Genomic DNA, 24,169 nt, shown 5'->3' with positions numbered 1-24,169 from the left:
GAACATGCACTTCTGTGATGCTGTAACCTCTAGTGGTTAGGTGGGACTGAAAGTTGGTGGGACGTGAGGGTGGGACTGGCTTGTAATAGGACCGTGGGCAGGTAAATTTTGGGGGGCCTCCGTTTCCACATCTGTAGCCACTAGATGGGTTCTGAGCTGCCTCCAGCTTCCTACAGTCTGTGGTTCTAACTGCAAAGTACGATCAGCCAAGGGCCCCTCTGGCCTGATGACTCCCCGAGGCCGTTTGTGTTTGGAGCATTTCTGGAGCACAGACGCTGCAGCTGCAGGGCTTGCACCAGCCTGTTCTCTTCCCCTCTCGTCCGATCACAGTGCTCATAGGCTCAACTCTCCTTTTCATAAGTATTTCAGGGCTTGACTGCAGCTCAGCTCTGTTTGAAATGAGCACAGGCATAGAATTTTATAACATTGTGAACAGAGAAACCGAGGAAGTAAGACTTCATCAAATGCTGACATACCGAGAGAGGTCCTCTTTATAACTTGAGCAAGGCAAATGCTGAACCAATGAGAGGAATTCGAACCCCTGGTAAAGTTGGAGAACGTATTGTCCTGAGAAGTGCTGAAGGCAGAAAATTGTAAAGACTTACAAGATGCCATAAATTTAAAGGCCAGGGGTGTCTGGCCTCTGCAGGCTGTTTGAGCTGGGTAATTTTGTGTGGCAGTGCCCAAGTTCCACATACCACAGAGGATGGCACACAAATCTCTGAGATATTTTTCTCAGTTTGTAAATAACATGATCAAGACATGCTAGCACATTTACACTGGGACCAAGAAACAAGCTAATTTTTCCTAAGAGTAGCGGTTTCTTGCTAAGGTCACGCCATTAACTTTACTGGCTCAGAGAACTTAATTTTAATAATTCACACGAAAGAATTAGGCTCAGGTGATTGACTAAAAGTCAGCTAACTCGTAAATGACTGGAGGATACAACTATAAGTGCATACAACGAGGAGTGTGGGTGACCAGGAGTATCATCTGTCTGAGTCATACACGACAAAGGGCTACCTCCTACCCCTTATTCATTCAGGATACTCTTTCCAGCTAAGCCAAGATTTAGGCTCAGAATCCTTAACACAGCGCGCCAAGCAGCCACTACCAGACAAATGGAGTTCACTTGCACCTGGAGTAAAACCTTCTTGTCATCCCTACGCGTAGACGCATTCTTTCTCTTATGGGTAACACCATATGGGAAAATAGTAGCTAGAAGATTCCTCGGTAAGCGCAGACGTATGATGGCACGATAAATTGCCTTTCTCTAGGGATGTGTGTCCACGGAACTGGGTGCCAACTTAAGACCAGGGAATGTAGCAAAACAAGGCTGACGTTTCTATTATCAGTCATCAGCATGAAGATTGGTTCATGCTATGGGAATGAGTGACTATGTTGTCGGCCCTTCTCAAAGGTCTTGTAGCTGTGTCTTGTCATGTGTTCACCATGGCAACACCTGTGGGATCAGCAAGGTGGGGATTATCTCTATAGAACAGATGATGGAGGCTCAAGGAAGATGAATGACCTGCATGAGACGAGTCACACGGTTAGGGGCTTTTCCTGGAAACCAGGTGTCCCTGCCTCCAGGTGCCAGTTCTTTTGCTGTTCCCTTTTAAATTTTTGTGTTTTTTTTTTTAACCTGTTGAGTTTGTGCTAATGTAAATTCCTCTCGGGCAGGGTTATGTGTTATTTGTTTCTGTATCTTTGACTGCTTCCCCCCCCCCAATCTCAAGTACGGTGAGTAATGCCCAGGAAGTGCTCAAGAAAATATTTATGGCATATATAAGTCAGCAGACAATTATTCATTCATTCATTCATTCATTTATTCATGCATTCATTCATTCAAGTAAGAAACTGGCCTTGCCTTCCAGGCTGGCCTTTCCCAGTCCCTTTTCGGGTGGGGAGAGCTGGGACCTTTAATCACAAGAGCAGGTCTGGCTGTGAGGGCCCTGGCACACGCACCTGTGCAGCAGGTAATGACATTATCAGTCCATTGGAGGCTATCTTCCCCACAAAGAGGCTAGTCGTTAAATCCTTATTTGCAGTCCCTGATAGCAGGAGCCACAAGCCTTTAACTAACTCAAGACCTGGGGTTGGAGCTGCTTGGGTCCTGAATAAAAGGCTCCCTGTGCAGAAGGACTTCGGGAGGGTGGCAGTGTCTCTGCTGCAAAGGGTGGAGGGCTGGGGGAACAGGGGCCCCCCTGCCAGGCAGGAGCTCAGGGCAAGGCAGCAGGGGAGAGGCCAGCAGCAGGAGGGAGTGGGAAGTAGATTGGATTAAGGGCTGTAGGGAGGGGTGGGAAGCCAAAGAGCCCAGCTCCCAGCCCCTCTCTGGACCATCTTTGTTTTCTGACTTATAATCGGTCCCCTTTGGGGATGGCCTTTTGACATGTGCTAATTATAAATTGTCCTTCCGTGCATTTGGAGAGTTCTAATAATTAGAATTTCTAATTCCGGTCCTCTGAGCTTCTCCCAGCAGCCTTATCCTGTGAGAGGAGCGCTTGACACATTTGCTTTTCTGCTCAAAGTCATTGGAAGAGGCCAGCCGTTGTGCAGCCTGGGGGAAGGACCCAGATTTGGGGAGTAAGGATGGAACCTTCTCCTCGTCACCCCAATACACATGTCCTAGAAGACCTGCTCTTTGGGGTTTGTTCATTTTTACAGAGGAATGTTTTCAAGGCAAACAAACAGGGCAGGGCGGTCTAAGGAATAGAGCCCCTGGTCCCAACTTGACGAGACCCCTGCTGCGGGACCCTGACCAAGGGGCTCTTCGGACTTCAGGTTTCTCTCCTGTGGACCAAGGGAGTCAGACCTGTGGTTGCCTAGGGCCTTCCAGGTCTGAGATGATTGGAATCTGTGAAACGTGGTAACAGTGCGTTCTGAATTGAAGCCCTCGGCTCACGTGGTGACTCTGCCAGAGCTAGGCTACATGACTTCATTTGCACGTAATTTGATAACAAGATATTACGTAACTTGTTCAAGGTCAAGATAAGACCCCGAGCCCTGTTTTGTTTTCCATCTTCCTGCACTGTCTTGCTTGACCTTCCCTAGCCTTGGTGTTTTTCCTCTGTAAAACCAGCGAGATAATATTCAGGGGATAATATCAGTGAAGCTCTACGTAAAGTGCCAAGTGCTGAGAATGCATAAGGGATCTTCCTACTGCCACTGTAGCCTTCAGGAGAGGCACACTGCGGGTTCTTCACTGCTTCATCTCACGGAGGGCCCCATTCCTCAAGCACTAGGGTCTTGTAAGCAGCTTGGGGTCCCGGATTGGGGGGGAGAGAGATGGGCACTCCACCCCCACCTCTGACCGAAGACTCGACCTGCCTCGATGGGGAGTCACCGTGTGTGGGGGCTCTGATAGATGTCAGTCCCGAGAAACTACTAGGTGTCCACCCTTCCTTCTTGTCCAGGAGCCATGGTGAGCGTGCTTGGAGTGATTGGATGTTTTATTGGTACACAGCACGAGTTCCCATTATCTCCTTTGCAGGTGTTGTGTGTGTGTGTGTGTGTGGGGTGCCCGAGGGCATGCAGCCAGTGAAACGAGGAACACGACAGAGGCAGATCATGAACTGAAGCTTCTGGCTCCAAGACGCAGCCCAATAGCCCACCACCTCGCCCCCCACTTCTGTGTGCGTCTCCCGCAGTCTTCTCACTCTGCCCTCCGTGGCCTCTCCTGTCTGGGCTTGTACCCCAAAGTGCTGCTGCCCCCTTGCTAGCTCGGATCCTCAAACCTTAGAACTTGAGATAGTGTCAGTGCTGGACGGACCTTGAGATGTCATTCGGTCCCACTGTTTGAGTTAACTGATGACGGAATGGGGAGTAAGATGATTGAGCAGTTCATGACCACATAGCTTGTTAAAATAGCCTGGGATGCCAGCACTCCTGACCGGGGGCCCAGTGTGCCGTCTCCTACACCCCACAGCCCTTCTTTCCTTGAAATTCCATTAGGGGGTCATGCACTGGTGAAGGTGAGGTTCAGGACTGTTTTGTTTGGCTGGTCTCGTCTTTGAGAGGAAAAGGAAGAATTTAAAACCTCTGGACAGGACAGGCACCACATTCCCTATATGAGCTGCCGTAATAAATATCCCAGATTGGGTGGCCAGACAAGACATTTATCACCTCAGTTCTAGAAGTCTGAGATCAACGTGCTGCCAGGGTTGGTTTCTTCTGATGCCTCTCTCCTTGGCTGCTAGATGTCTGTTTTCTCTTCTGTCTTCACAAGGTCTTTCCTCTGTGGGTCTGTCCTAATCTCTTCTTATAAGGACACCACTAGGATTGGTTTAAGGCCCACCCACTCTAATGACCTCCCTTTACCTTAATTACCTCTTTAAAAACCCTGTCTCCAAATACAGTCACATTCTGAGGTACTGTGGGTTAGAGTTTCAAAATATGGGGGGACAGTTCAGCCCCTAACCCTCCCTCTCACATTACCCCATGCGTGGTTTGCAACTTTTACTGTTTGGCCACTGTGGGCTCTCGTGTTTTCAACCCTGTCCTCTGTTGGAGTCTTGGTGAATAATCAGAAGAGACTCCCAGGATGCAGTGAATGTCCCGGGGATGCTAGAGAGGGGCAAGTCGACGGGGGCTGCCTGTGGCCGCCCCCCCCCTTCATCCCGCTGCTCCGCGGACCTGCTTGGAGTGAAGGTGGAGGATTGAGCCTGCTCAGAACGCAGTCAGGGCTGAGGAGGGAGTGTAGCTGATTAAAATAATCATATTAACTGGCCCTCCAAGAGACACATTTATAGCCGTGGTGACACGTTATTAAGGATCTAACTTGGATCAGAACTCTGGGAACTTTATTTTTAGGCCCAGAGGAGAGCCCTCCAGGCAGGTGACCAGGAAATCTCCAGTGGCTTTGTGTTCATTCTGCTCAATTGGAGACTGTCAAGGTTGGAAGAAATTAGAAAGGTCCTGTCAACTGATTTTTCCACCTGAGGGTTCTATCTCTGCCCCAGTGTCCCCACCAAGGGACCATCCAACGTCCTCTGAAATGTCTCAGTGCCAGGGAGCCGCTTTCCATTCCAAGGGGCCCATCCCATCCTAGGAAAGTCACAAGGAGCTTGCTTCTTTCTAAATCTTCCATCTGCTGATTGTGTTTCCACCCGTGGGATGGACAGAATACATGTAAGATTTTGGGAGCTCTTCAGAGATAATGAAGACAGAGCTGGCGTCTTCTTGGCTTTCACTGCTTCGGGTTAAAGCCCCAGTTTATCCTTCATCAGCTCTTCTCAGGATATAGTCCCACCCTATTTTTTGAGGGATCTGAAAGTTCTCGGGGCCCAGGACCTCTGCCAATGCCCACCTCATGGGGACAGCTGTAATTCTCAGTCTAAATGAAATTTGGCCTAGTGTAGCCAAATGACCTTTGTTGAGGAACTTTGGGGAAAACAGGCTACTTCTCAAAAGAAATCACTCCATAGGCACCTGTGCTATAGGTCCGGCGAGGAGAAAGGCAGAAGCTGAGTGCTAATAAAGGGATTTGCCCCATGTGAGGGTGGTACCATGCCCCTGCAGGGGCCCAGGTCAGGCCACAGCTAAGGGATTGAGCACCCTGATAGGGGGTCCTTTCGGGAAACGAGCATTTGGGCAGCTGTGGTTTACACCTCCCATTCCCCAGCCCCCTGCCCAGCCTGAGAATGGCGGAGTCCCTTCAGCCCCACTTGCAGGGCTCCTGACCGGGAGAGCCTGGGGTGCAGCTTGTGCGAGGTGCTGTCCCTGGGTTCACAGTAGACACACCCTCAGAAGGGATTCCGTGCATTCAGGACCCAGCTCTGCGGCTGAATTAGTCCTCGTGAGGCCGTGAGCGAGGGGCTTTGCTTCTCTGATCTGGTTCTAGCAGAAGCCCCCTTTGTTGTTCTAAGGATGAAAAGCGGTGATGCCTGTGAGTACACTCGAGTGCCAGAGTTCTCTCCTGACGTCACAGGGGAAAGATTAGGAAGCTGCCTCTGTGTGCACAGATATTATATGTAGTACCTAACGACGACAACACCAGCCACAGAACAAGAATGAATAAATTAGTTTGCAGAGTAGGGAGATCAGACTTTAGAAGATATTTCATAGGACCCCATAGTAGGGTTGGGCTAATTGTCCAAATACCAATTTTTTTCCAGTTTCCTTTTAAAATTTTCTATTTTCTATTAAAAGCAAGGAAACAAACGATCATATTTCCCTGAAAATAAGACCTAATCAGAAAACAAGCCCTTGCATGTAATATAAGCCCTTGTAATATAAGCCCTACCCCCAAAATAAGCCCAGTTAAGATTGTCAGCCAGACAGATACGTTTAGTATGTCTGTTGCAACACACGACAGACGTATTGAATTATAAAATAATATTAATATATAATTATAAATAAATATAATTGACATTAATACTTAAAATAAGTGATAATATAAATTATAATTAAGTACTTGTAACTATCCAAGCGGGCACCTTTGGATGAGAGGTAAACGCCTATGTAAACAGATGAACTCGAGACTTATTGCCGAATGACCAATCAGAGCACAGACACAACGCACGAATAACGTGCACTTGATAAAGAACGGACGTGGTTGTGTCTAATATGAATCTTCATAATTCAGCACATTGTGTGTTGTAACAGACGTACTTAATGCACTCATGTGAAATAAAGAAACGTTTTCTGAATTTTGGTGCCTGCAATTTTTTGTCGCTTTTGTGTGGACCATCATTCTTAACTGTCATCATTTTTGTTGCCACTCCTGTCTCGTAAGTCTTCAATTAACACTTGATTTAATGGTAGATTTAAAGGGAATCATATTTTGACCCCCAGACAAGATGAGTGCAAAAAGCTATTCCGTTGAGTACAAGAAAGGAATCGTGGAGGACTCCCAGGGCAAGAATCTTACAGCTTTCTGCAAAGAGAAGAAGTTGGATCTCCAAATGGTATGAAAATGGCGAGCAGAGACAATAGCCTCTGTCAACAGGTGGACGAGGGAAATGCTAAGAAGCACAAGTGTGGATCAGGTCGGCAATCATTATGTCCTGAGCTGGAAGACATCATCTGTGAATGGATTGCTGACAGGAGAGCAAAGGCTTTGGTTGTGCTCAGGGCTGATATTCAAGCATTTGCCCTTGCAATGGCACCACAGTTAGAAATATCCCCAGAAGAATTCAAAGCATCACAACACTGGCTGGATGGCTTCCTTCAGCGATATGAACTGTCTCTAAGATCGACAACACTGTTCAAGCTGGAAGATACTACAGTTATTAAATGTGCACTTGCATTCAAATCCTTTGTTGATGTCATCGACTTTTCTAAAAACCAACTCTCCAACATGATTGCTATGGATGAAACTGCAGTGTTTATGGGCCAAGGATCTCAAACGACAATTGATCAGAGGGGTGCCTCGTCAATCTACATTCCCTCCACTGGTTACCAAAGTGCATGTGTTACCTGTATTTTGGCAATTTGGATGGAAAGAAAGCCCCACCTCTGATCATCACTAAGGGCAAGAAAGATAAAGTTGAATGTGTTTCAGGCATTTATGTCCTTAAAACAGAAAAAGCCTCGTGCACACAAGCAGTTATAAGGAAAGTGGGTCGATTTAATGCTGCCACTTGTTTTGCGAGGTGGCCAAAGAGGTCTGCTAGTCTGGGATTCAGCCAGCACTCACTGCACTAAAGACATGAAGAATTTCCTTGCAGAGAGAAGAATAGACCAAATAATGATTCTTGCAGGAATGACTGCTGATCTCCAGACTCTTGATATTGTGATAAACAAGCCATTCAAGGACCATTTGCGCCTGGAAATCAATGACTACATTGAAAACAGAATGGAGAGAAATCAGCATGGAAACTTTGTGAAGCCTAGCCTGCAAGAGGTCGTGACTTGGGTGAAGAATTCATGGGCTAAAATCCCTGACAGCTGTGTTGCCAATACACTACGAGCAGGCTACATGGACAAGAAGTGCTCATTTAAGGAGAGCTCTATTGCTTGACAGGAGAGATTGGGGCCAATGGTTGTACAGGAAATGGAGTCGCAAGAAATTCAAGCCGGAATTCGGGGTTTGGAGAGTTACGACGATGTTCCAGAAGATGACATGACTGTATTTGAATACATGTAGACTTTTGTACATGAATAAATGAGTTAATGTAGATTGTTGTACATGAAAAAATAAGACATCCCTTGAAAATAAGGCCTAATGCATCTTTTGGAGCAAACGTTAATGTAAGACCCGGTCTTAATTTTGGGGGAATACGGTGTGTGTATGTGTGTGTAGTGTGTGTGTATGTGTGGTGTGTATTTATCCTTTGGACAAACCAAACCAGGGCTATTCTCTCAGGCAGTACAGACCTCATAGCCACTCCCACTTCCCACCTCATTTTCCTCCCCTGGCTTGCGTAGGTGTACTTCTATTACCTAAAGGAGCACAACAGGATAATTCCAGTTCCAGGACAAATAAATTACTAGAAATTTCTTGGGAGATAGCTTTCGGTGGCTCTACTAGAGAAGCCCTCGTCACTTGAAATAAGATGAAGAGTTTCCCAAGTTAGACCCCAGCAAGATGGCAGGTCCTGTGGGCAGGCTTTAAAATGATTAAATTACGTGTTCAGTATGATCAGGATTATTTTTGAGTGGCTTATTTCTACTCTTCTGCTTGGCCTGCAACTAAAACTAAGATTCAGGCGTTAGATTTTTCTTTTTCTGGCCTCACCATAGAACCGCGTCTGTGAGCACTGGCGCTGTTCCCAAGGAGAGTCCCTGCTCAGAGGACTTGTGGGGCGACTGATTCTCTAGGCAGCTCTGGGTGCTCAGGATAAGGTGTGTGGCCTTATGGTTTGTGTTTCTGAGATGAAGTACTTCTGACATGCTCTTCCTCCAAGGAGAATCCATCTGGGGAACCTTCCTACAATTCTGACACAAATCCTAGTTCTGATCACCAGCTATGATTGTGGTCGCCAATTACAATGTGTGGGGTTTTCCCCCCACCAAGCAATTCTCAGAGATACCAGCTGGGTGCCCTACATTTTAACTTAGTTCTGACACTGTCTACCTGGAGATAGCATCAGAATTCCACAGATTAAGGGCTCAGTCCCACAAGACTCTTCCTCCCCTCCCCAGCTCAGTTGCCTGTTGCAAGTCCAGGTTTTCCCCTGTGCTTCTGACCCACTGGCTATAGATTGGAGGTTCTGCCGACCCCCTCCTGGGGTTTGATTCATTTGCTAGAACGTCTCGTCTCATAGAAGTAACATAAACATTTTACTACCTAGATTCCTGGTTTATTATAAAAGGATATAACTCAGGAACAGCCAGATGGAAGAGATGCATAGGGCAAGGCGTGCGGAGAGGTTGCAGTCCTTCCAGGCTCTCTCCCAGCATGCCACTCTTCCCCCCGTCTCCACGTGTGCACCATCCTAGAAGCTCTCTGAGCCCTGTTCTTTTGGGTTTTTATGGAGACTTCATTACACAGGCACGATTATTAAATCATTGGCCATTGGTGATTAAACTCAATCTCCAGTCCCTTCCCCCACTACTGGGGTGGGGAGTGAGGGTGGGACTGAAAGTTGCAATCCTCTAATCAGAATGATTGGTTCCCCTGGCAACCAGCCTCATCCTTAGGTGATTTAGGGCCATTCAAAAGCCAGCCCGTTAGAAAACTAAACTAAACTACACAACACAACACAACCCAACCCAACTAAACTAAAGAAAGCTATCAGAATTTAGGAAATTCCTCGGGTTCTAGGAGTGGGATCAAAGACTAAATATATTTCTTATTATAAGTCACCATATCACAGACCCCAAGTCTTTCCTTTGCAGCGACTAGTGTGCAACTTGAATGACATGATTCTGTGGCAACTCTCTTTGCTCAATCAGAATAATCGCTGCACCGTGATTGTGTCCAGTTCAGTCTTCACTGGAGCCCTGGCATAGTGTAGGCAATCCAAGAGCATTTGTGAGATAAGTGAATATTACTTCACGAAGGCCCTGCCCAGAATTGACATAGGGAACAGGGAATTCCTCCTGCCTCTCTTTCTTAGATCCCTCCAAACAGTTGGTGACTAGTGGAGAAGATGGCCCCTCGGGTCTGTGCCCCAGGTCCCACATCTTGTGTCCCCCCAAAGAGGCTCAGAGGGCAGAGGGCCCGAGGCACAAGCAGGCATCTGACCTTTGCCTCCTTGCTATGACTGTTGGAATTAATAGAATCTTGGCAGCGTCCTTAGGTCTTCATCTGCTATTGGCTGATTAAAAAAAAAAAAAACCCAGAAAACAAAAAAAACCCTGCATCCCCAGACAGCGTGTTCTTGATGCAGTTGAAGAAAGACAGAGGAGCTATCAGCTACTTCCTGGCTTATGTGGCCTTGTTTTTGGCCTCAAACCCATTGTGAATTGCTATCTTTTCCCCAACCATCAGTGGAAAATAAATTAACAAATGCAAATTCCCTCCAGAATCAGAAGGGCTTTAGTTTCTGGGTTTCGAAATGACCTTAATTTTGATCACCAATGCCCTACAGATTTGGAAGCAGCTACAGCCACTGAAGCCCTTGCCACTTGCTGAGGCAGCAAAGGGCTGGGGTTTTCACGGTATGGCCAAGCTTCTGGTTCATGATGATCCTGCTGGAAGCCTTGTTGGTTTCTGAAGTTCTTTGTGCCCTTCTCATGGCCCTGTCCCAAGCAGTTTCTCAGTCAGCTTTTAATAAGTTCACACACCCATGGAAACTTTTCCACCACCTCCAGTTATTTTGTCCTAGGCCCTGTGGGTGGAATGGGGCCATGTACTAAATCGGACAAGCTCAGGGGAGGCCTGCGTGGCTGACCTTACAGATCCAGAGACCAAAGGAACCGCACAGGGTGACCTGAAGGTAAAAATTCCTAACTAAAAGCAAGTCATGGTGGGTAGTCACATCTTAGGCCTGCAGCTTCCTTGACAAAGGTCAGTCTTTAATATTGAAATTGTCTTTGTGCACCTAAGACAACATACTTTTGAAATGTCAGAGTAATTTTCTGCTCCAGGCCCCTTGAAGGCACAGCCACCGGCTGCACTGTTACCTGGTTGCCCACATACCATCTCTGTGTGATGTAAGTGTTAACTGTCCTGTACCCACCAACATAAAAGAAGTACTGTCTCTCCATTTTCTCAGAGATTTCCCTGCTTTGCTTTCTGCTGCCTCCTTCATCTCCTACCAGTGGATTTCATGTAACCCCCCCATTATGTCTCCTCCTCTGATTCTAATGTATAAAATAAGCTGCAAAACTGCCCTTCTCTGGAGCATTTTCTCAGTCTATTGAGATTTGGCTTATCGGCAATTGCGGTCAGTTTGGCTCCAATAAACTCTTAGACTTTTTCTTAAGCTGGAGGTTCTTTCCTCGACAGGCCCCAGAGTTCTCAGTGGTGACTTGCATTCAGGGAACTTTTGCATGACAAAATGAGGCACAATTCTCAAGCAGCTGCTAATAGGTTGCATTGTCCCTGGGTGGCCAGGGGCACTGCCCAGAGCCTGGTCCCTCTCCGGCACAGAGATGCTCGGTCACCTGCTTGAGGTCACACAGCTACAGCTCACCTCAAAGTAAACTGTCTTGACCAGAAATCCTCCTTATCCAAAAAATTGAAAGGGGAGGCTTCTGATTTCCATAATTTGGGGATTTGGATGGCCTGTAGATGTTTTTATGTCACTCGTGTTTTCTGGAGCTGCATCCTACGCCATCTAACTTTGATAAACTAGAAGGGAACCAGGGCTCCTATTTGGGCTTTCGAAAGTGCCCGGTAGGGAGAAGGTGGGGATTGGCAGGCGGGTCCTCAAGCGGTGTGAGTGGGAGTGATGGCTGGGTGAATGGGAGGGGCAGAAGTCAAGTCCTGTGTGTGCAGTTCTGGTACCTCAAGCTGTTTTGCGCTGAGGTACTTGGGGTGAAGGGGTCTTTGGGAGAGAGAGACACTTGTGCAGAGTTTGGGCTTGCCTTCGGAACTTACCTGTCTCTGCTGTAATTGAGTGTACGCCTCTTTATTCACACCGAAGAGGAAGATAAAACAGTTTGCCAAGACCAGGTTGGGTTAAGTCTCCTTGTTAGTAACAAGAAGTGCAAGAAACACCTGAAGCTGAAGCTGAACAATAACGAATGTCAACTATAATTTTGTGTATATCTATATACCTATATCTATATCTATATTTACAAGAAGCGGAGTCCAGCTTTAGGCACAGAGACAGTGGAAATGTAACGGCTGTGTGCGATGTCAGAGGGGTAGTAGATTAGGGGGAAGGGGGTTATCACTTTGTGAGGGATATAAATGATAAATGTCTAACTATTACATTGTTTTGTACACCTGAAACTAAAAAAAAAAAGAAATGCAAGAAACATTTACTGGGCATGTGCTAAGTGCCTGGGCATGTACTAAGCTCCAGGAACTGGGTACTGAACAGAGTTGTCTGAGGAAGGGACTATTATCATCTGCATTATCCCGATAAGGAGAGGGAGGTGCTGTATCAGTTTGCGGTGGCTGCCGTAACAAATACCACAGACAGGCTGGCTTAAACCGCAGACATTTATTTTCTTAACAGTTCTGGACGCCAGAACTCTGAGGTCAAGGTGTCAGCAGGGCTGGTTCCTTCTGAGGGCTGTGAGGGGAGGGTCTGTTCTAGGCGTCTCTCCTTGGCTTGTACACGGCCATATTCTCCCTGTGTCTTCATATCATCATCCCTCTGTACTTGTCTGGGTCCAAGTTTCCTCTTCTGAGAAGGCCATTCGTCACTTTGGGTCAGAGCCCACCCAATGACCTCTTCTTAACCGAACCATCTCTTTAAAGACCTTATCTCCAAAAGAGGTTGCATTCTGAGATACCGGAGGTGTGGACTTCAAGGTGAAAGTTTTTTGAGGGAGACACAATTCAGCCCATAACTGGCACAGAGAGGCTAGGTAACTTGCCTAAGGTCACACAGCTACAGGACTAGAAATTAGACCATCTGACTCCAGAATCCCCTGGTACTATACATATTGAAAAAAATAAAAATGAAGAAATGCCAAAACAGGGTTACGCAAGTGGTGGTCTATTTTAAATGTTTACATGAACTAAATAAAGAAGGTCTTTTAAAAATAAATCGAATACGATATGATTATGCTATTCAAAAGAAAATTACTTAATATGTAAACTTAATATTAATTCTTACTGTACTGCCAGGCATGAGATCTGGTGCAGCATAAAAGTCTAAACTCGATGGCATCTTTCCCCCATTCTATAAGCTCATCTTCCTGGATTATATACAGAGGGTGCCAAGAAAAATGAATACATATTTTAAGAAAGGAAAAGCCATTAAAATTGTAATACTTGATATATACTGGTAACAAAAGAAGACTACAAGTCACGTTTGACTTTTGCAATTACAAGAGGTGCTCAAAGTGGTTCCCATCAGCGTCCAGACACTCCTGATGACGGCAAACTACTGCTTGAGTAACGTTGACCAAAGTGTCCACTTGTATACATTTTTTTTGCACCCTCTGTATATATCACCTCATCAGGGATAGCTTTGAGGTCATAATTCCAGGCTCTCTGTGAATGGAGAACTCGGTTAATGGCTTCCTGCACCTGCCCGCCCCCTTGGGGCAGCCTTTCTGAAACTTCAGGACTCCCTAACCTCTGGTCTTGGACCACTGGCTCTGCTTCCTCCCAAGTCTGGAAACTCTGCCAGGAAGCAGCAGTGACGCTGGGAAGGTCAAAGGCCTCAAGCTTACCTTCTTATCTGCCGATGGAGGCATTGGAGTAAAAGGTGACCTTCATGGGCTCCAGCAGCTCTGAAAGTTCCCATGACTTTGCTGTGACTGAGAGAGCTCTGTCATTGGATTCTATGGCTGACTATTAAGACAAATGAAATCACAATGTCTGACGCCCTGTTGGACCATACCAGTGGTACCCAGAACCGCTTGGGGTTTTCTGATCGCCCAGAATTACACCCGCTGCATGCTGCTCAGCCAACATCATTGCCGAGGACTGCACGGGAGATGGACTTCCCATCATGAAAAATTGCAGTCAATAAAGAGGGGCCATTCAAGTGTAGTTCTTTGATATGAGGCCTGTTCTGTCCTACCATTCGCGTAGCAATAGCCTCTGCAATGTAAGGTTTCTTTTAACAAGTGGGTATGTAAGGCCAAGAGCCACGGGAGGTGATGAATCATGTCAAACAGAAGTGGCAGTAGCTTTATAACATGGTTTCCTTCCCAGGCTGGCTCAGAGGTCACCCTGAGAGCTTGGGAGAGGCTCCGTCTTCCACCAGCTGAGTTTACCCTGGTACAAGTTTCCAACTTCCTTTCCTTTTTCTCTCTACTTTTTCCTTTCCTCTTCCTTTTCCTTCCCATTCCTTTCCTCCTTTGTCCTCCACCCCTCTCTCCTTCCTTCCTCCCTTTTTTCTCTTAAGTACTGTCTATGTGCTTTAGGCTTCACTTTCTCCAGGGCTTTCAAATCAAAGGCGACAACTTGCCTCCCTGTGGGTGTCACCATTCCATGTGATATAACGCGCACAGCTTCAGTTCTGTGCGTGGGCATCAAAGTGTACAGAAATCTCTTGCACAGAAGGGTTGTTTGCTCATATTCCCCTGTCTTACTTTGCTGGCCCCATACTATCTTGCCGGAGCTATCTTCAGCCTGTCTCCCTGTATTACTCTTTCTATGACTATTGAAGCTTTCAGTGATTGATATAAAATGTAATGACTCCTTTCTTGAAGGTTGTCACGATTTAACACATAAACGGTATATTTCATATATAGATATATCACACACACACACACACACACACACAGAGGGTGCCAAAAAATGTAGACACATTTAAGAAAAGAAAAAAACTGTATTAAAATTGTAATATAATGAATGACGCTAGCATTCATTTGATTAACACACCTTTTGAGCGATACTCATATTACGCCTTGCTATGTAATTCAGCTCGACTTTGAAAACTAGTCCGTAGATAACATCTCTTAAAAATGCGTATACATGTTTTTGGCACCCCCGGTATGTAATGTTTCTGAGCTTGACTGGTCTTAGTCTCTCGCTGGTATAAGCTCTCTGAGGAGAGGGATCCTGTCTACCTTTTTCACTAGTGTACTCCTGGAGCGTTGCACAGGTGTGGCTTATAGTTTTCAGTGCACGTTAATTGCCCGAGTGTGTGAGTGAGAGCATGGGGCGTCCTAACCACCCTGTGAGGTGGGTCGGTGGGCAAGTCCGTTTTCCTTTGGAGCTGCAGAAACAGGTTCAGATAGCTGGGTGGCTTACCCCAAGCATTGCCACTAGTCAGCAGAGGATGCCGACCCGGGCTCTCTCGTCGTCCTCCGTCTAAGGAGACCACAGGGACACTGTCACTCCTCTGCCTATGGGGTCCTTCCTGTCTAGATGAGGAGACCAGGTGAAGGAGGAGGGGAGAGCTGTGTGAGGAGCGAGGTACGGGCAGCCCGGCTTCAGAGGGGCAGGGAGCTCTGGGCCAGGACCGCGCGCAGCAGCCCTGAGCCACACGGCCCGTCTTTGCCTCTGCTTTCAGAGGCTGAGGTTGGCTCCTCATGCTCCTGCCAAGGGCGTGTCTTTGCTGGGCTTCCCACCTCCTGCCAGCTGAGCACCTGCCAGGAGCACTTTCTGGGGGGTCCTGTTTCCTGCCAGGACAGATTTGGGTCTGTCCTTTCCCTCCCAGCATCTCATGGACATCTCCGTGGGCTGAGGCAGGGTGTGCACTGCTCAGCCTTGAGGGGAAACTGTGCGTTAGCACCACGATGTGGGCAGTGCCCCCCTGTAGTTGTTAGTGGAGCAACTTGGAGGTGAGAGATGGAACAGGGAATCTGGCAGGGATTGGCTCACTTTCTTGATATAATATTAATATCTGAGGGAAGAGATCATTCCCAGGAAGCGCCCATCTCCAGACAGTTTTCATTTGTTTTGTATACGAGGAGGGAGCCAACACTCATTAGATGCCTGCTGTTTACCAGGCGCCAACGAGGTGCTTTGTATATGGTGTCTTATTTAATCCTCCCTATAGCCTTCTGAGGCGGGTGCTAGCCTCTGGCTATTATCCCCATTTTACAGATGAGAAAGCGGACGTTCCATGTGTTTATGTGGCTCACCCAGGAGGGCACAGCTAGTAAATTGCAGAGTCCAGATTCAAACTCTGGCTCCTCCAACTTCAACCTCCCAAGTATTTCCATGATACCATGATGCCTTCTCAGATCCGGGAAAAGCCAGGTGGCTTCAGAAACAGGAGCCGGAAGGGTGGGCCCATCATGGATGCCTTTCCATTTGCAGTCAAATGGCCTGTAGCTGCAGACTGCCTGGTGCCTATGTGTCAGGGCTACCGGCTTTGCACTTAGCGAATCTCCAGCCTTAAGAGCCCTTCCCAGAGCCTGGGAAGGCCAAGCAGTTTGCTCTCAGTGTTTTTGGAAACCAGCTGTGGATGAGGAACCTGGCTTCTGTTTATGACTCGCTGCTATTCCCAGCATTGTTAGAGATGGTGTTTGGCGCCCATTAAGGGCCCAGAAGGACCCAGACCTGGCCTTCTCAGAATTTTAACATCTGAATTATTAATGTGTGCGTGTGTTCTGTTTTGGGTGTACTTAATGCCTCTCATCTGGTTTTGGTTTAGAATTTGTGCCATATCCCTTTGTTCCCTACTCAGGGAGATTTATACCCAACCACAGTCCTGTGTCAAAGACAGGTACTCGGTCATCTCCGCACCTGGAGATAATGCAGGGAAGTAATGAATTTGATGAAACAAGATACACAATAATTTAGAAACTTTCTACCTAAGCTCTGTGTTGTAATTTCCTCCCATGGCAGATTTATCTTCTCGATTCTGTTCAACTCAGACCAAAATTAGAATGGCCTTTCCTTTCTTGTCCACACACCAATCTGAGTTGGCTATCAAGGACGCAAGTACCCTGAAGTCCTTAAAAGTGTTTGTCTTAGAAGGCAGGGAGCCTGGCTCCTTGTCCTTGCCTCTCCCTGGCTGTGTGACTTTGACCCATTCACTTAACCTCTCTGAGCCCTGAGAGACTATTTGTCAAATGGGAATTCAGTAGTGATAACCTGAATTTCTTGAAGACGAGGGACAGACCTGAGATTTGTAAATGGAATATGCCACCTTACTTGGCATGGCTCAGATTTGCTGCTGCCCCATTAGCAAGCAGCTGTGTCTTTTTTTTTTTTTTTTGAATTGAGAGCCATTAAGGTTTAAAATGAAATTAGGAGGCTATCTCCTGGCCTCAGTGTGTCCTTCAAGGTTCATCTCCCCGCTTCCTCTCTGTGCACTAATGATGTAAGAAGAGGGGAGGGAGCAGCCTGGTAGGACACGGAATCATTTATTCGCAAAGGTCCTCCCACTTCTCCAAGGGTACAGATGGATAATCTGACTGGAGCCTCCCGGAGCCCATGAGAGAGAAACAAGGCTCACTTGCCCCATAACCCAGAAGAGGAAGCTTCAGCACCCAGAGAGGTCAAGCAATTCCCACACAATCACACAGCAATTTGAAGACAACAGCTAGGCCAGAATTCTGGGCGTGTTGACTCCCAATCCAGTGCTTCTCAAACTTTCGTGGGCACAGGAGTCTCTGGGTATCTTGTGAAAATGTAGATCAGGAGGTCTGCGTAGCCCCTGAGATTCTGTATTTCAGACTAGGGCTCACATCATGCTGACACAGCTGGCCTTGGGACGTCACTTGAAGTAGCAAGGGGCTCGATAAAGCCAGGAGGCTGGGTTCTTGCAGCCTGATCAAGTGTGAGTGAGAGCCCCGTCCTGTGTGAAACCTTCCCCACCTCCTTACAGATTGGTGTACCCCCAACTGTTTCCTGAGTTTTCTTTCCCTTGTGCTGTGAAGGCCTGGGCTGCCGCCCCAATCCTTCCCAGGCCCATTTTCTCCAACTTGATCTTGCTCAGGGTTGAAGTAAACACCATGTCTTACCTGGATCCTGTGAAGTCCCCTGGCTCACGAGCCGCCTGCTTTAGGCTCCCAGCCCCCATCCCACGGAGATTTGAGTGCCTGAATTAACTCCCTCTTGCAGCAATACACCAACCTGAGTACCAACCTAGTTTGTATTTTTAGACTGTGCTCTATCAATTACTTAGCTTGCAGAGCGGCTCCTCTCTACTCACGTGGGATGTACCGGCAAAGAATGCGTCTCCTCAGGCTTTTGCAAGGTGCCCCCACCTCGTTCCCATCTCTCAGGAGCCCAGAGTCCTTTTCCTTGGCACTGTATGTTTCACTTTTAGTATGGAGAGACTCTTCTCCCCATTTGGTAGATGTGGTGGCAACACTGAGCCCAGAGTCGGTGATGCTGGGTCAGGCTCAGGCTCTGGCAGTGCAGTGCGACGGTGCCAAGGAGCATGGCTCCTAAGCTTTTCACCTCCTTCCTGGGGAGGGGGCCTGAAGAAGGGACATCTTCCCAGGCCAGCAGGGCCGAGGACTCTCTCTGTGAGCCACTGTTTTGCAAGATGGTGGTCTGAAGGGAAGCCAGGTGGAAGCCATGTTCCCTGTCACCAGGTAGCATGAACTCCTGGCTCTGGTGTATATTCACAAAGTTCGGCTGGAAAACTCACAGGCTGGGAGAAGGTCTCCAGGGCCACTTCAGCCAGTGGTTTCTGCCATGTGTTCCCCACCCCAGGGAGACTTTTGACTTCGGCCCCAGGCAGGTCTTGCCAAATGACTTGGTTTGAGTTTCATTAGGGTGTCTCCCATGTCTGGCAGAGGTGCTGGTGAGCAGCGCTCTGCCAGAAGCCAGCAAGCGGCAGACTGGCTCACCAGGTGGGCCAGGCTGGTGAAGGCCCCTCGGTGGGGGGAGGGAGCTACTTCGAAACTCAGAGGTGACATGATCAGGGGCCAGTCCTTCTCAACCAGACTCTGCGGATGGACTTGAGTCCCATCGATGTGACAGCTTCATTCATTCTTCCTCCAATTCAACATGTGCCTCAACTGTGGTCGAGGCACCAGGCAGGGTGCTGTGGGTGCTAGAGGGCCCGCAGTGGGGTGGGGGTGAGCAGAACACAGTCCTTTCTCTCTCAGGGACCTTAGATGTCTTCCTGGGAAAGCACGCTGTGTATCGCTGTAAAAGTGAAAGCCAAACGCAGTACGCAGTGTGTGTACATGTGTGTGCCCAGGTGTATTGTGTATATATGGCTCTGTGTATGTGGGCATGAGTGGGTCTGTGGGTATGTGTGTGTATCTGTATGTGGACATGTGTGCTCGTGTATGTGTGTTATATGTCAGTCTCAGTGTGTGTCTGTGTTTTTAGGTCTGTTTATGCGTGTGCATGTGTCCGTGTGAATATGCTGCCTGTGTGTTTCTGCCAGTGTGTGCGTGTGTCTGTTTCTGTGTCTCTGTGTGCATGTCTGTGTGTATGTCCGTGTGAGTGTGTGTGTGAGTGTGTGTGCTCCTGCCTGTGTGTATGTGTCTGCAAGCACACTTTGGGAAGCCCACCCTTAGCGGGAGACACCCAAATAGCCCTAGGTCCAGACTGCTCTGGAGTCTGTCCCCAGTGCCCTGGATAGTGGAAGGGACAGGGCCACGTGTCCTGTGGACTATCGCTGCATCTATCCTGTACATTCCCTCTGCACAGAAGACACTGGGTAATACTCACAGGTGAAGGGAGAAGAAGAAAAAAACCAACGGGACCAACTCCACTTCATTCAGCATGTGCCTGGTCCCATGCTGGAATCACGACAGAGTCAAAAGTGTGCAGAAAGGCAGGGAGTAAATAGCCCTTGGGGCAGGGGGCAACCTAAGTAGCCCCGCCCTAAATAGAGGCAAGAATGGTCCCTGGAAATGGCCAGTAAGCCGTCAGCAGGAGAGCAGTGTGTGCCCCCTCCCCTCCAACACTGGAGCCTAGTTAAGCCTAAGACTACACTGAATTGAGACTCATGACACCCAGTGTCTGGTCCTCACCTTTGCTGTGTGTCCTTGAGAAAGTTACTTGGCCTCTCTGGGCCTTGCTTCTTACCTGTAAAATGAAGACACTGGATCATCTCCTCATCCTACAGGAACCATTAAATTTGACAACTGAGCAAATCACTCTACAAATGGCAGTCTAGGACAATAGCCTTGACAGAAGAACAAGCGTAAGTGCTCTGGGGATGAGGCTGAGAAAAGAGGGAGGGTCTAGGAAGGCTTCTTGAGCTTGGCCTTGAAAGATGGGTGGAGGAGGAGGCAGATAAAACTATGCCAGAAGAGTCTGAGAGGCAGGAGGGCATAGCATACTTTAATTATTCATTTAACAAACATTAGTGTAGCACTTACTATAGGACAGGCATTGTTCCAAGGCAGGGATTGGCATTATTCTAAGATATGGCCTGCAAGGAAATCTGGCCCACCCCCTGACTTTATAGATAACGTTTTGTTGGTACATCCGTGCCCATTTATTTATGTGTTGCCTATGGTACTTTGGGTTCCCGGGCACAGCTGAGAAATTGTGACAGAGACCATATGGCCCACGAAGCCTGAAGTATTTACTATCTGGCCCTTTACAGAACAAATTCGCCACCCTGTGCTAAGTCCTTTGCAAATACGGACTCATTTAATTCCACTAACAGCCCTATTGAGAAGGTATTATTACTATTGTGTTCAGTTTATAGATGAAAAACTCCAGCTCAGAGACATCAAATAATGTGCTTAAGGCCACACAGGAAGTAGGAAGGAGGAATGAGATGGGATGTGAACCCAGGTCGCTAGGCTCCAGAGGGCCTGAGCTCTGGCCACTGTGCTCTGCCGAGAGCAGGCCCCGGGGGAGGGAGGATGGGCTGAGAAGGAGATTTGGAGTGCCGGTCTTCAGAGCACTTGACCTTGCCTGGCTTTTGAGCAGGCCAGGGATATGTTAGAGCTCCACTTTGGAAGTTGCCATAACGTGGATTTTCAGGGATCAGCCTGCCTAACGAGGATACTCAGTCTCCAAACTATTATCACATGAGCTCTAGATAAGTCCTGGAGGCAACACCTGCCTGCTGTGAGCCAAGCTCTGCTCAGAAGGGCTTCTCCATACAGGTTTCCTGGTTTGGTCTATTGGTCAGTGTTTGTCCAGTTGCCATGCGCTGTGGTCTGTGTCCTAGCTGCCTGCTGTAGGTCATAACTGCTTGGAAGTCTTGGGTCGTGTCTTTCTTCGTGAGTTGCGTGGGGCGGGATGGCTTCTCATCTGGCCAGAGGATTCCGGGGCCACAGCCCTGTCGGGAAGGAGCTGCCACAATGCCTCTACCTGGAGGGGCTTCTACAAGAGCGGAGTTATGTGCAGGGGGCGCGGGTGATTGTAGCAGATGTTGTCAGTGCCCTGCCCGTGGCCCTCGCACTGTCTATTCCTGTCTCACCCAGCTGCTCCTACTGCCAGCACTCCACCCCCACCCCCTTGCTTCCTGGAGCCAGAGTGAGCCAGGACAGCTGGAAGTGCCCTGAATGGATGCCCGCAGGAACAGCCCCAATCACAGACCCAGATGGGAGGGTCAACATTCCAGATTCTGGCCCCTCAGGTGGCACAATGCTGAGGTGAGACATTTTTATACCAGCGTTGCCCGTAGAACTTTCTATGAGGATGGGAATGTTCTGTATCTCTGCTGTCCAGTGTGGTAGCCTCCAGCCACATGTGCCATTGAGCTCTTGAGATGTGGCGAGTAAGACTGAGGAACTGAATTTTTAATTTTAGGTGATTTAAATGCAAGCCGCCAGACGTGGCTGGTGCCTGGCACATTGAGCAGGGCACGTCTGTCCTGCCTCCCAGAGTCCTCAGCGAGCCTGAGCCTTGCTTGTCTGCAGTGGTGTCCCGACCACTAACAAACCCTGCGTTGAATTCCTCACCTTGCCCACTCCCCGACTGGTTCTTCCCTGCAATTACCACCCAAACTATTCATTCAAACTGTATGAAATTGCTATTTTTTAGGTCAAAAAATGGTTGAATGTCAGTCCTTTCATAGAATTCACTTTGCACTGAAATTCCCACCTTGGGTCTGCATCTAGGGGAACCCAAATTCACAGAGTATTGAAGTCTGTGTGTGCAAGCCCTGGGAGGGCGGTGAAGTCATTCCCTGCCGTGGCTGGGTTCTAATCCTGGCTTTGCCTCAATGTGGCTGTGTGACCTGAGGCAAACCTCTCTGTGTCTTAGTCCTCAGGATGATCCTGCCTGCACCTCTGGACTGGTGCCTGCCCTACCTGCCTTGCCTAATGGTTAGAAGGAACATGTGAGCATAGACGGGGCTGTTTGTTAAAAGAGGTGAGCACAGGGAGAAGGTGTCATTCCAGGGTGCAGTGCCCCAGCTGCATGCTCTTCCTGGGTGGAAGGCTGCCTGCTCACAGCTGTGTCTTTGAAGCTGCACGACTGCCATTCTGGCTGCCCCTGGCCCTCCGATTTGAGTGCCCTGGAGCTGTCTTGCATACTCGGTCTTTTTGGCAGGGCGCACTTAGCAGCTAGCGTGAGCCTTCTGAGCAGGAACGCTAGGAAAACTCACCCGGCTGCCATTGGATCAGAGCACGATTTAACGGATGGCTGCTCAGGGCTACACATTTGTTTCCCTCATCCACAGAAAGGCACTAAACGGTTTAACTAGGTAGTGATTGCGAGGCTTTCCATTTTTAGCTTTTTCTTGGAATGGAACTGAACAGGATGGGACATTGTCCTTGCAGGCAAGATCGGTTCTCGTAGTCTCTTCCATCTTCTTGAACCTCCTAGGGGTTTGTTCCTTCAGCTTGGACTGGCCTTTCCAGAAGCCTGCTAAGTGGGGCAGGACCACAGAGGAAGGGGCTCTCGGGGGAAAGCCAGAGACCCAGTGTTGGTAGAGCACTGTGGAGATGCCACCCAAAAGCAGAGAGAGAGGGAGAAGTACCGACTGGTTTCTCCCCTCCTCCTGCCCTCCTATTGGCCAGACCTACCAGAAGGCACAGGAAGCGAGCAGGGGAGTGTAGTCTGTAGGGGGAGGGGTCAGGACAGTCTGAGGGCAAGCAGGCAAATGACCAGCACGGGGCCTGACAGCCTCTACATGCGATGTTCTCAGCCTGGGGCCGGTGGATAAGGTCCAGGGAATTCTGAGCACCTCTAGGAAATGTTGGCACTATTTGAATCTATGTGTGTGCATGCATTTCACTAGGAAGAGAGTCGGTATCTTCCTTCAGAGTCTTAAGTTGCTCTGTACCCACCAAAAGATTCAGTGTCATCGATAATGTAATCACCTCGTCTTACGCCTGGGAAATCTGAGGGCTCAGGGGAACACCCATAGGTGCCTCTGCTCGTGGTCTAGGCTGCTGTCTGGGAATTGGATGTTGTGCTTCCACTGACCTGGCTAAGCCAGCCTGTTGGGAGAATTCCCTTTCTGCTCTCTGCCCCTCCAGAACCAGCTATGTGTCTCATGTTCTCGGACAGCCTTCCTGATCTCAAGCACGCAGACCTGCTTCCTCCAGCGGGCTCTTGCAGCCTGTGGCAACCATGGCCCTGGTCTGGATTCTGGTTTGTGTCACCACACAGTGTGCGGGGCAGGCAGAGCTGGCTCTTCACTCTATTCACAAATAGGACCCAGCTCTTCACTCGGTCTCCCTCCTTTAAGAAACATTTTCCTTACACCTACCGTGCGCCGGGTGTTTTGCTAACTGCTCGGGAGACAGTCTGATGAAGGTAGAATGTGTTCCTGCTGTCTTGGAGGTAGAGTCAGAAACTAAACCATAGAACAAATACATAAACAAGATGGTTTCTGATTATGACAAGGGCCAAGGAGATAACAGAACAGGGTGAGGGGAGAGAGTAATGAGGGTAGCGTATGGGAGCTGCTTTTGACGGGGAAGACCTCTCCTGGGAGGTCATGTTGAAGTGGAGAGGTGAGGGTGGAGGAGTTAGCTTTCCAAGATCCAGAGAGAAAGCACGTCAGATGGAGTTCAGACCCTGTGCAAAGGCCCTTGGGAAAGAGGGCAAAAGCCCCACAAAACAGGGTCTTTGTGGCTAAAGCCAAACGAAAGCTCTCCCCCAAAATCTTTGACTATTCTGACTGGCCTTGCTGTGCCTCATGCAGACTCGTCTTGCTTTCCTGGGTGAATGGGTGGCAATGCCTCCCTTCCTTAGCTTCATTCTCAACAGAGTGTCTGGCAGGTGGCTAGAAGCTGGCTTTCTGCCTCCTGAAGCAGTGGCTGAATTTTCTTGGAGCCTCTGAGATGCCAGGAGGACGGCAGATTGCTTCTGTTCAGTCCATCAGTTGCACAAAAGCCCTGAGATCAAAGAGCACCAGCTTAATTT

The 24,169-nt window shown here is 48.5% G+C and overlaps 1 protein-coding gene across 29 annotated transcripts in view; it reads left to right on the top strand.

Annotated features, from left to right (window-relative positions):
• The window catches only part of KCNMA1 (potassium calcium-activated channel subfamily M alpha 1), a 708,733-nt gene that overhangs the window by 134,927 nt on the left and 549,637 nt on the right, over nt 1-24,169 (top strand). The window lies entirely within an intron of this gene.

The sequence above is a fragment of the Rhinolophus ferrumequinum genome, chromosome 16, assembly GCF_004115265.2.
Source record: "Rhinolophus ferrumequinum isolate MPI-CBG mRhiFer1 chromosome 16, mRhiFer1_v1.p, whole genome shotgun sequence".
In the NCBI taxonomy this organism is placed as follows: Eukaryota; Metazoa; Chordata; class Mammalia; order Chiroptera; family Rhinolophidae; genus Rhinolophus; species Rhinolophus ferrumequinum.
Note: the sequence above shows the minus strand (reverse complement) of the source record. Positions and strands in the feature narration are given on the sequence as shown.